General features: G+C 44.0%; 1 long non-coding RNA gene across 1 annotated transcript in view; it reads right to left on the minus strand.

The window, feature by feature from the left end:
* Window positions 1-16,127, minus strand: part of LOC138667591 (uncharacterized) — a 63,098-nt gene extending 46,971 nt beyond the window's left edge. Inside the window, exon 1 of the long non-coding RNA XR_011318841.1 lies at window positions 16,059-16,127. This is a non-coding gene — a long non-coding RNA (uncharacterized lncRNA). The remainder of the gene's footprint in view (window positions 1-16,058) is intronic.
* Window positions 16,128-16,686: the final 559 nt, after the last annotated feature.

Below are 16,686 nucleotides of genomic sequence, written 5' to 3' on the forward strand. Positions count from 1 at the left end.
GTATGAATGCCTCCCACGTTCCGTCCCTGTATGCATGCCTGCCCAATTCCATCCCTGTATGCATGTCTCCCCCTTCCCTGTCCTGGTATGAATGCCTCCCCCGTTCTGTCCCTGTATGCATGCATCCCAGTTTCGTCCCTGTATGCATGCCTCCTTATTCCCTATCCCTGTGTGCATGTTTCCTATTGGAAAAAAAAAATCATACTCTACCTGCTCGCCCTGGGTGCTGGCACTGCATCTTATTCCGGCCATCAGCGCCTGCCTGCAGCTCTTCCTGTGCTCAGTGGTCACGTGGTACCACTCATTAAGGTGATGAATATGCGCTCCACCCCTATGGGAGCAGAGACACGTCCATACTCATCACCTTAATGAGTGGTACCACATGACCGCTGAGCACAGGAAGAGCTGTTGGCAGGCACCGGCGGCCGGAACGAGATGCAGTGCCAGTGCAGCGCCCCAGAGTCCTGGTTCGTTGCAGTAATGTTATTCTTCCACCTGGGGGAGTGATGTTACGTCTGAAGGCAATGAAGGAGATCTTCTGTCCAGGTATCACAACCACTACAAAAGTACAACTGTCCAACCAATTATTTAAAGGGGAGTATATAACAGAGCCAACCAAAAAGAACCAAAAGCTACCCCTAAAATCATCAATCTTTATTTATTAATTACGTACAATACCTGGTATTGTAAGTAATTAATAAATAAAGATTGATGATTTTAGGGGTAGGTTTTGGTTCTTTTTGGTTGGCTCTATCAAAACCACTACACACACTTCACACTCCAGTGCACCAGGGGGAGCCATGCTTTTATCTATTAGGGCACTCCTCACACTTGGGTAAAACGGGTGGGTTGGGGAGGAAGTTAGTCAGAGAAAGGGACAGAAGCTGACTGGAGGGAGAAGGAGATAGTCAGTGGGTCCTGACCGAGTTTGGCAGAAGCTGGCTGGGTTGGGATCCAGCCAGCTCCAGACTGTGGCCTACGGAAGGAAGGTACACGGAGCTGCCTCTTTCTGAAGCACAGGATGGGTAGCCAGAACACCGAGGGAGTCTAGAGCTCTATGCCGTTACTTCAGAGACTGGCAGGACAGTTAATTCCACGTTAGCTGCCCGACGATTTACCCAGGAGGCAGGCTTGTGGGGGCCGGGGCATCACTAGGGTCCCTATAAAAAGCCTCAGGCCACCCGTCATACGGGTTTGTCCTATCCGTCAGGGGGACAGAGAGAAGAGCCTTAAGATCTACAATAGTTGTGAGGACCTTACCGAGTTGCTCAGCAGGGAGGTACTACAACCCCCAGGCGCTAGAGGAAGGCTATTGAATTCCACCTGGATAAGGGGACTCTGGATTTGCCTTCAGACTGGCCAGACTCTGCCTACCTTGTGGTCCCTACTCTGGACTGTGGATGCTGAAGCCTTCAGTAAAGGTAAAGAGACAGAAACCTTGTGTCCTCGTTATTCACTGCGCCTTACAACATCCACCATCCACACTCTGGGAAGCCCTGGGGACATACTTCACCTGTGGGAAGGTATACCATCTAGCTGCCATAACATCACCCCAGCGGATCCCTAAGCAGCGTCGGTCACCTTGACCGAATACCACAGGTGGCGTCACGAACATTATCCCTTTAAAGACCTTTCCCCCAATTCATCAACGGACCTCCCGAGGGCCACGGACCGGATCAGCCACCGTTACATCCCCACCGAGAACAGAAGGGCCCGGCTCCGAATGCCCCACAGCCCTACGGGGGCACTCCACCAGCACCGAGGGCGCGCAGGTAGGTGAGTATGATGTGTGCGTCGGCCTCTGGCACCCGCTGCTCCACCGGCCCCCCTCCCCCACCGGCTTTCTGTATCGTGACTCGTGTATAAGCCGAGGGGGGAATTTTCAGCACAAAAGTGCTGAAAAACTCCGCTTATACACGAGTATATATGGTACTTATATTCCCCACTGTAAGTCATGCTTGGAACTTCTTGAAAGTTCTTTTAGCCCCCTCACGACCAGAGGTATTTTCACTTTTGTTTTTTGCTCCCCTTCTTCCTAGAGCCATAACTTTTTTATTTTTCAGTCAATATAGCTATGTGATGTCTTGTTTTTTTTGCGGGACGAATTGTACTTTTGAACAACACCATTGGTTTTAACATATCATGTGCTGGAAAACAGGAAAAAAAAATCCAAGTGAGGTGAAATTGCAAAAAAAATGCAATTCCACAGTTGTTGTTTTTTTTTACCATGTTCACTAAATGCTAAAAACTGACCTGCTATTATGATTCTCCAGGTCACTACAAGTTCATAGACACCAAAAATGTCTAGGTTCTTTTTTAATTAAGTGGTGAAAAAAAATCCAAATTTTGGTTAAAAAAGGCGCCATTTTCCGAGACCTGTGGTGTGTCAATTTTTGGTGATTTGGGGCTGGGTGAGGGCTTATATTTTGCATGCCGAGCTTCCATTTTGGTATAGATACGATCTTTTGGTGACCAAAAAAACGTAATTCTGATGTTTTGACATTTTTTTTCTTGTTACGTCGTTTAGCAATAGAGTGAATTATTTTTTCATATTGATAAAGCGGGCGATTCAAAACATGGTGATATTCATCACTGTAATGAGCGGTACCATGTGATCGCTCACACAGGACAAGCTGCCGGCGGCCGCTGAGAGGAGACATCGCTGGAACTGGGTGAGTATTTCTCTGCAAGCTGGCGGGCGCACAGGGGATGGGAGGCGGGAGGTGACCCACAAACTTATTTTTAACTAAAAAAATAAAAAAACCTTGATTTTTCATTCCTTCTCTCCAGCGAACGGTGCTGGGGAGAAGGAATGAATGCCGGCTTCAGCACCAAAAGCAGGGGACAGCGCTTACTGTAGCGCTGTCTCTCCTGCGGGCGGTACATGCACATGGAGGAGAGTGCACACTGTTCTCCGTGTGCACGTGTGCGGGACATATTGCGGTACGTGCTGCCGGATTAAAGCGGACATGTCTCCGTGTTTTGCACACAGACACACGGTCCATGACACGGAGACATGTGCATAGACCCATTCATTTGAATGGGTCTACGTGTGTCAGTGTCTCCAGTACGTGAGAAAACTGTCAGTACACGTACCGGAGACACTGATGTGTTAAAGAGGCCTAAAGTTGTTTTCCCACAAACAACATTTATCACTTATACACATGTCACTAGGTTTTAGTAAGACAATCAGAGTAAAATTATCCACTCTCCATTTACTAGGAATATCCCCATCATATGTTGGTCAAAAGTAATTTAGCTCTCTGAATGGTGTTTGAAGGGGTCCTGGGCTTTTCCCCAAAGCCAGAGCCAGAGAAAAGAGTAGAAATAGATGAAAAAAAGTCACAAAATAAACAGAAATAAGAGGGGAAAAGTCTCAAGGCCTGATTTCCCAAGTAAAACCTAATGGCAACTAAGTTCATGAGTTTATGGAACAGAAAATATTTGCATGTCCTCTGAGTATTATATCTGTGGCACCCCTGAGGGTCCAGTCATCACAGAGGTACTGCACCTCAGCCAAGAGGCGTGGCACTCCGCTCTCGGGTAAGGAGGGTTCACTACCCAGTACCCACACACTAGCATCCAACACTAGACCTCTCCAGGCCAGGGAGGGACTAGGTAGAGGGTGTTGGTGGAGAAAGTGGAGAGAGTGTCAGTTGTGAGGAGTTGCCATAGAAACAAGAGGTAGGAGTTGGTTAGGGAGTGAGACAGTTGGAGCTGGGGACTTGAGCAGTGAGGAGCTCATCCCAGCATGAGAGAGCATAGAGAAAGGATAGAGAGAAGCTCCTGAGAGAGAAGGGGTCCTAGGGGCACAGGCAGTGAGCAATACACCCGTGGGGCCCCGTATCCATTCCGACTTTAGTTGGGTGGAGGGACCAGGTCGCAGTGGGGGAACCAGCCCCCAAGACTAGAGGAGAACTTCAAGACTCATCTAGCCAACCGGAGGCTGTGGTAATCTGTATGTGCCACAGCCATATCCACACATATTCGCTGAAAAGGCAGCCATATAGGATCAAGGGGATCAAAAGGACGTCGCCCGACAAGATCTGAGGCTGCTGGCTTGGGACAGTGTGTGTGAAGGTGCAGGTCAAGAGAGGAGAGAGCCAGCACAGAGAGAATGCCAGGAAAGGAACATAACAACAGGGTTCTGGTGGAGTGCACCCCAAACTACCTGAGAGCTGGTTGAACCCCTGACTTGGAGGACACAGCACCCCGGCTTGGGAATAACATCTGAACTGTGAGTAAAGTGTGGAAACTGCACCCTGCTGTTTCCTCTGAGTTATTTACTGTGCTACGACCACCACCATCACATAACACTTTCGCTGCCCTGGGGCCTAGCTCTACCTGTGGAGAGCTGTACCAACTCTGCTGCGTCACCAACTGCCCCAGTGGACCTGAACAGCAGTGTCGGCCACCCATTGCCGAACACCACAGGTGGCGTCACAAACAATCTCCCCATAAACTTTATTCCCTTTAATCATCATTTTTCATTGGACACCCAGGGTCACTGCTGCCGTGATATATTACTTTAAGAACGGGCCCGGTACTGAGTGTCCCCACGACCCTGGATGGTGCTCCATATCCATGGGGGGCAAGAAATCAAACAAGGGGATTCGCTCTAATAGGTTCCTGGAAAGTTTCTTTTTATGATCCATGAGGGTTTCATTTTCACTCGATCAAGGCTAAATGAGGGAGACATCCAGGTACCTGCAATAGTTATCAATTGACACACATATATATCTATATATCTTTATATTTCATAGAGAGTTAGGTAGCAGAATAGCCGATAATTCAATTGTTGGGTTCTGTAAAATCATTGCAGAACCCGACAGGATATAAGACATGGTTTACATACAGTAAACCATTGCATATCCATTAGATTTATATATGTCCCTGGCTAATAATGTTAGTAGTGTGCGTGTGTCAAATATTGGACATTGTAGGTGTTAAATTAAAGGATTAATTCACGGAAAAAAACTGGCGTGGGCTCCTGTGCAATTTTCTCGCCAGAGCTGGAAAGCCAGTGACTTAGGGCAGATATTAATAGTCTAGAGAGGGACCATGGTTATTGCCCCCTCCGGCTAAAAAATCTGCCCCCAGCCACCTCAGAAAAGGCACATCTGTAAGATTAGTTTACAACCCGGAGCAACGCTAATCTACCGGCCGGGCTGTAAACCACGGAGGAATGAATGAAAAGCTGCCTGGGCAGCCTCCCCGCCTGACCGGACATGAACTCATAAGCGTGGAAAAGTTTCTGAACATTTTCCTACGCTGTCAAGTTCACCGCGTCAGGCCGTGAGTCTGCGCAGCCTTAGTGACTACCGCTGACGTCACTGAGGCTGCGCAGCCTCACAGCCTGATGTGAGGTGAACTTTACAGCGTGGGAAAATGTTCAGAAACTTTCCCATGCCAATGTGTTCATGTCCGGTCAGGTGGGGAGGCTGCGCAGGCAGTTTTTCATTCATTCCTTCGTGGGACTTGACTGTACGGCTACAGCCCTTGCCCTCCCTCACACCTGCAATAAGGCCCAGGACACGTGGATGTATTATCACTGCAAAAGTCTGGAAGGAGTTAAATTTAGGGGATAAAATAACTAAAAATTAGCATGTGCATATATATTCACCCTTTTTGCCATGCCACCTCTAAAAATTTCTGGTGCAAGCAATTACCTTCATAAGTCACATGCTTAGTGAAAGGAAGTCCACTCGTGTGCAATCTTAGTGTCACATGGTCTGTCAGTATATACACAACTTTTCTGAAAGACCACAGAGGCTGCAATACCATTAACCCCTTAAGGACAGAGCCACTTTGTACATTAATGACCAAGCCTCATTTTTTTAATCTGACCAGTGTCACTTTATGAGGTAATAACTCATCAGAGATCCCCGTAAGTGATGTCATTTTACAAACTACACCTGTCAATGAAATCATTTAGTGGTGCAATAAGCATGTTGACACCACATGTGCCTCACAGAAGTATATTTCTTTGGGCGGTGAAGAAAGAACAATTAATTTTTTACCGCTGAAAGGTTGTTTTAGCCCCAAATATTTTATTTTTATAAAAGCTCATAGGAAAAAACAGCCCCTGACTGTTACTGCAGAAGCTCGGCCATTAGCAGCGCAGTCAGATTGATTGACCGATCACAGCCATCTGTGGCATGGGTTCCTGCACCTCTTCCTGTGATGCTCAGCTGTCTGTGACAGCTGTCGTCATGGAACTGTCACTGCGTGACAGTTTAAATGCATGACGGACTTAGCACATCATGGTACGGGAACTGACACCCGCTCATGACATGCTCTGTCCGTCAATGGTTATTAAGGGGTTAAGCAAGAGGCACCACTAACCAAACAGCACCATGAAGACCAAGGAGGTGTCCAAACAAGGGATAAAGTTGTTGAGAAGTACAAGTCAGGGTTGGGTTATGAAAAACATATCCCAATCTCTGATGAACTCCTGAAGCACCATCAAATCCATTATCATCAAATGGAAAGAACATGGTACCACAACAGACCTGCCAAGAGAGAGTCGCCCACCAAAACTTTCAGCCTGGGCAAGGAGGGAATTAATCAGAGAGGCAGCACAGAGACCAAAGGTAACCCTGAAGGAGCTGCAGAGTTCCCAAGCAGAGACTGGAGGATCGGTTCAAACGACCACAATAAGCCATACACTCCATAGAGGTGGCCTTTATGTAAGAGTGGGCAGACAAAAGCCTTTACTTACACACAAAAATTTTAAGTCTCATTTTGAGTTTGTCAATAGACATGTGGGAGACTCCCCAAACGTATGGAGGAAGGTGCTATGGTCACATAAGACCAAAATTTAACTTTTGGCCCCCAAGTTAAACTTTATGTTTGGCACCAAAAAAATACAGGTCATCATCCTGAGAACACCATCCCCACAGAAAAACATGGTGGTGGCAACATCGTGCTATGGGGATGTTTTTTTGGCAGCAGGGACAGTGAAAATGGTACGAGTCGAGGGGAAGAGGGATGGTGTGAAATACAGGGATATTCTTGAGCAAAACCTTTTTCAGTCTGTCAGTTATTTGAAACTGGGAAGGAGATTCACCTTCCAACAAGATAATGGCCCAAAGCATACTGCTAAAGCAATGTTCGAGTAATTTAAGGGGAAACATATAAATGTTTTCAAGTGGCCTAGTCAAAGCCCAGACATTAATCCAATTGAGAATCTGGGGTCAGACTTGAAGATTTCAGTTATTTTGTTCTATTTGTTTTACAGTAGAATAAATAGAAAACCAAATGACCAAAGTTGAAGGCATGTTTTTTACATGAACTGATGCATACCCTAAAAAACCTAGTAAAATTCCAGGTCGTGAGATAGCAAAACATAAAAAATGCCAAGGGGATGAGTATTTTTCAAAAGCCACTACATAGGCTAGTGTTTCTATCACATCTCTGTCTCAGTCCTGTGAGCAAATAATCAAATCAGTGGCATAAGAGCTCAGTGGCGGCTGGCGCTCCTACATCATTGACTTGATTTATGAAGAGCTCAGGGGTCTGGAGATGCAGCAGAAACACTTGCTCATATATTTGCAGCTGGTTAGAAAATACTATTAAAACATAGCTTTTATTATTATACGCTAAAATCACTATATTACCACGTGGTTACAAAGTGCCGGTGCTCACAACATAGTGCAAAACATAAAACCGTAAGAAAATCTTGGCAAACCACACATATGCCTCTTTCCCAGGGTTAGTAGAATTTTAGCCCTTTATTGGGTATAGCAGATAATGGAGATACCACATCAGTCCCCTTTATTATTGCTTGTTACCTCTGAGGGGCGTTTTTTCTTTCAGCACCTTCCCTGGACACGGAAAGAGTGCTATAAATTTCACCCCACAGTTAACCTAATAATGTGACCAAAATCCGTCTGGTTTAGACCAACAAACCAATGTACATGCTGGCATATGCCCAGAAAACACAGCGGATCCTCTTGCTGTCACTTATTACTGCATATGGTGTTTACACATAAAACGCATGCTCCATAAATAAACAGAGGAATACAAAAACCTCTCTCATGTTATTAAACCATAGATGCTTCCGGAATACATATATACCCCTCTCAATACACTGTTAGGTATATGTTCAATTGGTGCATCGAATGGATTTATATCAAAATATGTTAAGGTTTATACTCATCCATGGGACCGGGTCTTCCCAGCGGTGCCTTTTCAGAGTGCCAGGGATCCTTCTCTTTGATAAGTGCAACGTAGCACTCCGTTCCTCAATCCCTCTAGAGCTGATGCCTCCCAACGTTTCATAATAATATTCATCAGGGGGGTACTGACATCTTAGCAGCATACATCGGTGAGCATTGCTAATTATCTAAAGCTCTTGCCGGTCTTAAATAGACGCTATGCACCTCACCGTCCCGCATGTTTCCGGACACCGATACGTCACTTCCGGTTCTCCGAGCATGCGCATAATGTGTAACAAAGTCTACGTCACATCGTGCGCTGCCCTTAAGCTCTAAGCCTTGCGTGTTATACAGGTGCTCATCCTGTTTCCTGCTGCTGGAACGCACGCTTAGGAGCTTTGACCCGCACACATCAAATGGTGACGCATGATCACCTGATCAGTGCCGGTACCTTACAGATAAACAGAGGAGTAGAACCAAGCCATTCCACCCTCAGAGAAATATACAGAAAAGACATCTAGCTGCGTCAAAGTGCACATAGCTTTAGATGTTGTCCCTTACAAAGGGAAAATGTACAGGTTTTTGCGGTCCCTATTCTCCATATACCTCTAGGACTATCAGCCATTTAAGTGTAACTAACAAACTGGCATATCCACGCATATTGTTCAACTAGATGTAACCACTTCTAAACTAGTATATCCACGTATATTATTTATCACATCAATTAATGAAAACCAAAACAGATGGACACTGGCGAAGGAGAAAAAACGCGAAAAAACGCGAAACAAAGCGAGAATAATAAGGCAATGAGGGCCACAAGAATACTAAGAGAGACACCACGGACCCTTAGTCCAAGCAGAGTAAAAGGAAGGACAGAAAAGCAGGGGTACACTCACAGCTGTCCCTGTTGACCCCTGACTAATAGCAGTCCTGCCTAATGCGGAGGTTGGCACCCTAGGACCTGCGCAGTGGCGCCCCCACTCGACGGCGGCTGTCCCTGTCTCTAGAGTCCCTCTCAGACCACTATGCCTAAAGGAAAGAAGAAAAGTTTAGTTGTTCATTCAGGCCCAATGGGCTCTGAGTCTGTAGACGAAAGATCCACATGCACTCTTTTTGGAGGATACGTCTGTCCCAGTCACCTCCTCTTTGTGATTGGACAATCTTCTCAATCCCTATGAAACTGATCCCTTTCACATTGCCATTGTGTAACCGATTGATATGGTTTGCTATAGGGGTATCTCTCCTATTTATAATGTCTCTGTGGTGTTCACCCACCCTCCTCCTAAATTCTCGACTGGTTTTCCCGACGTATTCCATTCCACACACACACGTCATTTTATAAACCACCCCCCTCGTCTTACAGTTAATGAACTGGCGTATGTCATACCTCTTTCCTGTCACGTTGCTAACAAACTCTTTGCCCTGACTGACAGAATCACAATATTTGCAATTTCCACACCTATGACATCCTTTCGTTTGCCCGCCAAGCCAGGTGCAACCTTGTGCCTGTGAAGAGGGAGGGGTGAAATGGCTGTGGACTACCCTGTCTTTAATTGATCGTCCCCTTCTGAAAGTAATCTGTGGGGAAACCGTGACCATATCTTTAAGGTCATTGTCCATCTGTAAAATGGACCAATGACGTTGTAAGATTGTTCTTAGGTCTTTTGCCCCATTTGTATACTTTGTGATGAATCTGGTGGGGTTACTTTCCTCCCGCTTCTCACCCGGGGTAAGAAGATCTTGCCTGTCTCTTGATGATGCTGAGATAAATGCTTCTCTAAGGACATTATCGGGATACCCTCGTTCATGAAAACGTGTCCTGAGGTCATCCGCCTGTTTTTTAAAAGTAAAGGGGTTCGAGCAATTTCTCCTAATTCGTAGGTACTGTCCCTTCGGGATTCCCCTCCTTAGCGGGAAAGGATGGTTAGACTCCCATCTCAGGAGGGAGTTGGACGCAGTAGGTTTTCTATACGTACTTGTATGTAGCTGCCCGTCATCCCCTTTTTGCTCATATGATAAACCAGACAGGGTAATGCTTTACCTCATGGAAAAAATCAGTTGTGATCCCTTGCTGTCCTGTCTGTGTACTCTCTTTTCCTTCCTCCCATGACCTGAAGCTGTGGTATGTGCAGACCCTGTTCCTGCATGGTGATACACAGTCATCACACACTAACACGACAGGGGCACATTTATAAGATCTCAACAGGCAAACTTTTATTGAACACATACAATTGTGGAACTTATTATTACTCAAAGATCTGTCTAACAGTGGCTAAACATGCAGCCGCAGAGACTCAAACATAATTGACGAGCACTCCCAGATCCTCGGATAACACCCGAGCATGCTTGGATAAGACATTATCAGAGCACATTCGCTCATCATTAGTTTTCACAAATGTGTGGGAAATAGGTGTAACGTATGGGCATTCGTACTGGACAGAACACGTTCCTTTGTAATATCCCCGAACAACAATTACAATGTCATTTCTTTTATTAACTGTGATACGAAGTATGCTGTGTACTGTAATGTATGTTTGAAGTGCAAATTAAAATATATAGGCTGTACCACCCATAAACTCAAGAAAAGGATAGTGCAACATATAGCTAATATTACTAACAAAACCAGCACATACTCAGGTGCTTCTAAACGCTTTGTCACAGTTCACAAGGGGGTTCTTACACACTTGGCTTTTTTTTGATTAGGCTACTTTCACACATCAGGTTTTCAGTGTCAGGCTAAATCTGGCTAATTTTCAAAAAACCAGATCAGGCGAATGTTGCCACCGGATCAGGTTTTTTTTCCCATAGACTTGTATTAGTGCCGGATGACATTGCGTTTCAATCGGTTTTCGCCGGATCCGGCAAATCTGCTGCTTCCGGTTTCTTGAAAAAACGTCCATAGCAACGTTTTTTTGTCTCCGGCGAAAAAGCCTGAAGCGCCGGATCCGGCGCTTCCGGCTGTTTGCTAAAATGGAAGCCTATGGGAGCCGGAAGGTGCCGGATCCGGAAAAAGGCGGATCCGGCAGCCTGATCCGTTTTTTTAACCTGAGCATGCTCCAAAATTTTTTTTTATCCAATAATCTAGATAGGCTAGCCGAATCCGTCAAAAAAACGGATCCGTCGCATCAGTTTTTCCCAGTCTGCGCCGGATCCAGTTTTTCCTACATTCGCCAGATTTAGCCTGACACTGAAAACCTGATGTGTGAAAGAAGCCTTAGAGAAAGCTGCATGTCCCAAACGTGGTGGTAATTGGCAAAAACAGCTTACTCTTACGGAAGCTTACTGGATTCTATGTTTAGATACTAAATATCCTAATGGGATGAGTTTCAAGAATGATCAGTTTTATTTTTACTGAAACTTTCCTTCTCTTGTGCAACTTTGTGGTTTATATGTCGTCATTCCTTGCCCAGCTTGTGTTTTGCTAATGTAATTAAGTTCATTACTCCCCTATACAGTGGGGCAAAAAAGTATTTAGTCAGTCAGCAATAGTGCAAGTTCCACCACTTAAAAAGATGAGAGGCGTCTGTAATTTACATCATAGGTAGACCTCAACTATGAGAGACAAACTGAGAAAAAAAAATCCAGAAAATCACATTGTCTGTTTTTTTAACATTTTATTTGCATATTATGGTGGAAAATAAGTATTTGGTCAGAAACAAAATTTCATCTCAATACTTTGTAATATATTCTTTGTTGGCAATGACAGAGGTCAAACGTTTTCTGTAAGTCTTCACAAGGTTGCCACACACTGTTGTTGGTATGTTAGCCCATTCCTCCATGCAGATCTCCTCTAGAGCAGTGATGTTTTTGGCTTTTCGCTTGGCAACACGGACTTTCAACTCCCTCCAAAGGTTTTCTATAGGGTTGAGATCTGGAGACTGGCTAGGCCACTCCAGGACCTTGAAACGCTTCTTACGAAGCCACTCCTTCGTTGCCCTGGCGGTGTGCTTTGGATCATTGTCATGTTGAAAGACCCAGCCACGTTTCATCTTCAATGCCCTTGCTGATGGAAGAAGGTTTGCACTCAAAATCTCACGGTACATGGCCCCATTAATTCTTTCATGTACCCGGATCAGTCGTCCTGGCCCCTTTGCAGAGAAACAGCCCCAAAGCATTGTTTCCACCACCATGCTTTACAGTAGGTATGGTGTTTGATGGATGCAACTCTGTATTCTTTTTCCTCCAAACACGACAAGTTGTGTTTCTACCAAACAGTTCCAGTTTGGTTTCATCAGACCATAGGACATTCTCCCAAAACTCCTCTGGATCATCCAAATGCTCTCTAGCAAACTTCAGATGGGCCCGGACATGTACTGGCTTAAGCAGTGGGACACGTCTGGCACTGCAGGATCTGAGTCCATGGTGGCGTAGTGTGTTACTTATGGTAGGCTTTGTTACATTGGTCCCAGCTCTCTGCAGTTCATTCACTAGGTCCCCCCGCGTGGTTCTGGGATTTTTGCTCACCGTTCTTGTGATCATTCTGACCCCACGGGGTGGGATTTTGCATGGAGCCCCAGATCGAGGGAGATTATCAGTGGTCTTGTATGTCTTCCATTTTCTAATTATTGCTCCCACTGTTGATTTCTTCACTCCAAGCTGGTTGGCTATTGCAGATTCAGTCTTCCCAGCCTGGTGCAGGGCTACAGTTTTGTTTCTGGTGTCCTTTGACAGCTCTTTGTTCTTCACCATAGTGGAGTTTGGAGTCAGAATGTTTGAGGGTGTGCACAGGTGTCTTTTTATACTGATAACAAGTTTAAACAGGTGCCATTACTACAGTTAATAAATGGAGGAAAGAGGAGACTCTTAAAGAAGAAGTTACAGGTCTTTGAGAGCCAGAAATCTTGATTGTTTGTTTCTGACCAAATACTTATTTTCCACCATAATATGCAAAAAAAATGATAAAAAAACAGACAATGTGATTTTCTGGATTTTTTGTTCTCAGTTTGTCTCCCATAGTTGAGGTCTACCTATGATGTAAATTACAGACGCCTCTCATCTTTTTAAGTGGTGGAACTTGCACTATTGCTGACTGACTAAATACTTTTTTGCCCCACTGTATATGTGTTTCCCCATTTCAGGATACAGTGTGACAGCTCCCAGCCCTCTCTCCCTCTCTCTCATGTTGATTAAAATATATTTTCTATGTGATATAACGCCTTCAATACCAAGTCAGTCTTTAAAGTTTGGTATACAGAAGAGCCCTTTATTCGCCAACCACCTGAAATTGTCTGGAATCTTATCAAGTTATCAAGGGGAAAGTCTTGATTGTTTATTACCAAGGCAATCTAAGGCAATACATCTTTGCCAGAGAACCCTATAGCACTAAAGAATTGGACAGCGAAGGCGCTAATATTGGAGCTCAGGAAATGGACTTAACCAAAGGAGTCCCTGGAGGTTGTGATTAAGGGCAGTTGTGGATTCCACACAAACCCAACGTGGCAGTGAATGCTAAGCTTAAATTGAACTCATTTTCACCAAAATTACTTGATAGTATTTTGTCAGTTTCACTAATCTCAGTCTCCCTATAAGTTTCAGTTAAATTATATGAATTGTGGAACTTTCCTCATTGTGCCTTACCAAATAAATTGAAGGATTTGTCTAGCCCCACATTCATGATCACTGCAGCAACTGAGTGAGAAGAACCTGTCGCACAGAACAATACCACAGGAATATCTTCATTCCACTATTTTAGAGCTATGGAAATTTTTGTTTTATATAACTCGATTGCTTCTCCCATGGCTCTTCTAACAGCCTGGTGGAGCACTCCGTTTGAACAAGTGGTGCGAGTCTGAACTCTCAAACTCCAGGTGCAAAGCGGCAACCAAGAAGCTGGGAGGCAGAAGAGGAATATGCTCTTGAACATTCATCTTGATCAAACCTCTTTAAAGGAATGATCCTTCAGGAAGAACTTGTTTATGAATAATCCTTGTTCTAGATGGCACAGTAGCAAAAGACAGACCCATAAATTCTCTCTAAGCTTCCCTTAAATGGTCTCTTGTCATTATTCTCCTAGCTGGAATTTTATCCATTCTCTCCTCCCCAAGTTAACTCAAACAAGAGAAACTGTGATTGTGTAAGTCGTCAAATTTTAATTGGATTCAACTGTAAACAGGAGAAGTCTACAAGGTCCCATCCAGCATCAGAGGCCATTAAACTATTGAATAACTTACAGATATCGTAATGGTCTCCATCACATGATGTGAATGACTATGCAAGGGATTTGTTGCAGTGCTATAAAATGGGGTTGTTAGAGTTATCCTTGATGGCCACATTCGGCAAACATCACCAGATATGGACGGGGCTTCAGTAGTAGAATCTTTGTTAACTTGGCAACATATCCAATAAAACAGTAGTCATGTTTTATCACTGGGTATAATGATTTAGAATCTGACACTTTTTTATTTTGCTCCTGTTGTAAATGGCCTACACAGTCTAGAAAATGAATATCAATTTCCAGACACTCAATGGCACATTATATCAAATGTCGCAAATGCAAGCTGAGAGCTCAATTCAACTTTCCATCTACATCTGTATTTATTTTCCAAAATCCTGATAACGGGTCAAAAGTATGTGGACATGTCAAATCTTACATTTGACCATGCTTATTGAGATCTTTGAGGCTTTTGTGCCGCTGCATAACCATAGAAATTCATTTTGTAAAACTCAGTTTTTAAGGTGATGTCACCGAGGGAGCACTCAGACATCCGTTCTAATTGAACTGAAAAGCATTGACTTGCCGACGGGTCTCCAAACTCAAGCGTGACAGCTTCATGTATTTCTATGAAACTGTCATGCTCGGGTCGGGACACCCACCAGCCAGTCCGTGCATTGCAGTCCATTCTTGGACCAATTTTCACAGACGTCCGAATGCGCCCTTACAGTGTTTTTTTAATTTACCAAATGGCTGCAATGAAACAAACAGTGAAAAATTTAACGGGATCTGAATACTTATCGTACCCACTGTATGTGCAATGGATGAAGCTGAAACATGTGAACTTAGTAATTAGGAGTAGTATCTATATACTTTTGGCTGTCAATCTATTTATAGAATATTAAGCATAGAATGGAACTAATAGCTTTTTCCTCATCCTGAAATAGATATATTGTCTAATAAAAGTTAGCAACCTCTCATTAAACATAAAATACTGTATACTTTGAAGCAATGTTTGATTATTCTTTTATGCTTTAGATAATAATTTTATATTGCCAACTTTTTAAGAGACAGTAGATTTCAAAGGTGGAATATTTGTATTTCAGAATATGTGGTAGACATTTGGTTTCTCTACTTTACTACAAATGAATCTGCAGTATTTTATATGCACCCAATTAAAAATGATGTTTGGAAAAATGAAAACTGATATGATGTCATATACGTTTAGAGATAGTGCTGGATAGTGTTAAATATCGCAGCCGGGGGGGTGAGTCGTAACTGAACTACCCACGCTGTTATCTTTTTGTCAGGAACAGCCCTCTGCTGCCCCCTACTGTCTGGACAATTACGCAGTTGACTGACGATTATCGGAGGAGGCTACTGCTCTTTCCATAAGGCCGTTTATTAGGAAACTGACAGTGAGCGTATGGTACATACACCTCCGATTCCAACGCATGGAATATGTATATACTCCTGGTATGGTAACTGCTAGCTCCACGATAACCCAAGAACTACTTGCTGCTACCACCAGTCTTTTTTATACAGGCTGACTGGATGCTTGTATTTTGTAGTGTATGGCTCCAGAATGCGGTTTACAGAGTAAAAGGAACAGAACTATTACATTTTATATTTAATCCAGAACGATAGGCAGTGTTTATAAATATGTCCAACAGATTTTACAAAGGAGGCAAAAGAATACAGCATATACAGCTACATAAAATAAACAGGAAATTAGCAAAGAAACTTACTATGCTGGTCATAGAGATGATTCGGCTTAGCGAAGGAAAGCACTTTGATTGAAAAACTTCCAGTGACGGGATCGTGCATTCACTGATATCTATCTCTCTACATGAACCCAGATCATAATTCACCTTGACGTTTTTATCAGCACCTGAGTTACACCCACACACTCCCATTGCTGATCTCACACGCGCCCAATATTAACTATATCTACACTGCAGACGTTCGCAGAAGTTTGAGATCGCCGCCTTATTATTAATCATAATTTACCTTTCTATAGATGGTAAGCATGACATGACTGATGTCAGTCATCTGACCACTATTGATTTGTGGCTTATAGGCAGGTGTCACAGTTATGAGAAAATATTTTTCCCCAATCAATCCTGAAGTTGAAAATGTACATTGATGAGCAAAAGGGTAACAATGTTTTGAACTTTTGAATTTTAAGTTCCATATCTCACCCTCCACTACTGCTTCAAATGTGAGACTACCTTCATTTTATAAACAATCATCATGGCTATGTAGGAATATGGACTGGGCTGGTGGTGCCTCTCTTGTACCTGTCCCGGAACCATCGGAACTGTCACCAGTGTTGCAGGGGGGAAAGCATTTAGACCTGGACGGACCTTTGCACTT

Source organism: Ranitomeya imitator, chromosome 2, assembly GCF_032444005.1.
Source record: "Ranitomeya imitator isolate aRanImi1 chromosome 2, aRanImi1.pri, whole genome shotgun sequence".
NCBI classification, from domain to species: Eukaryota; Metazoa; Chordata; class Amphibia; order Anura; family Dendrobatidae; genus Ranitomeya; species Ranitomeya imitator.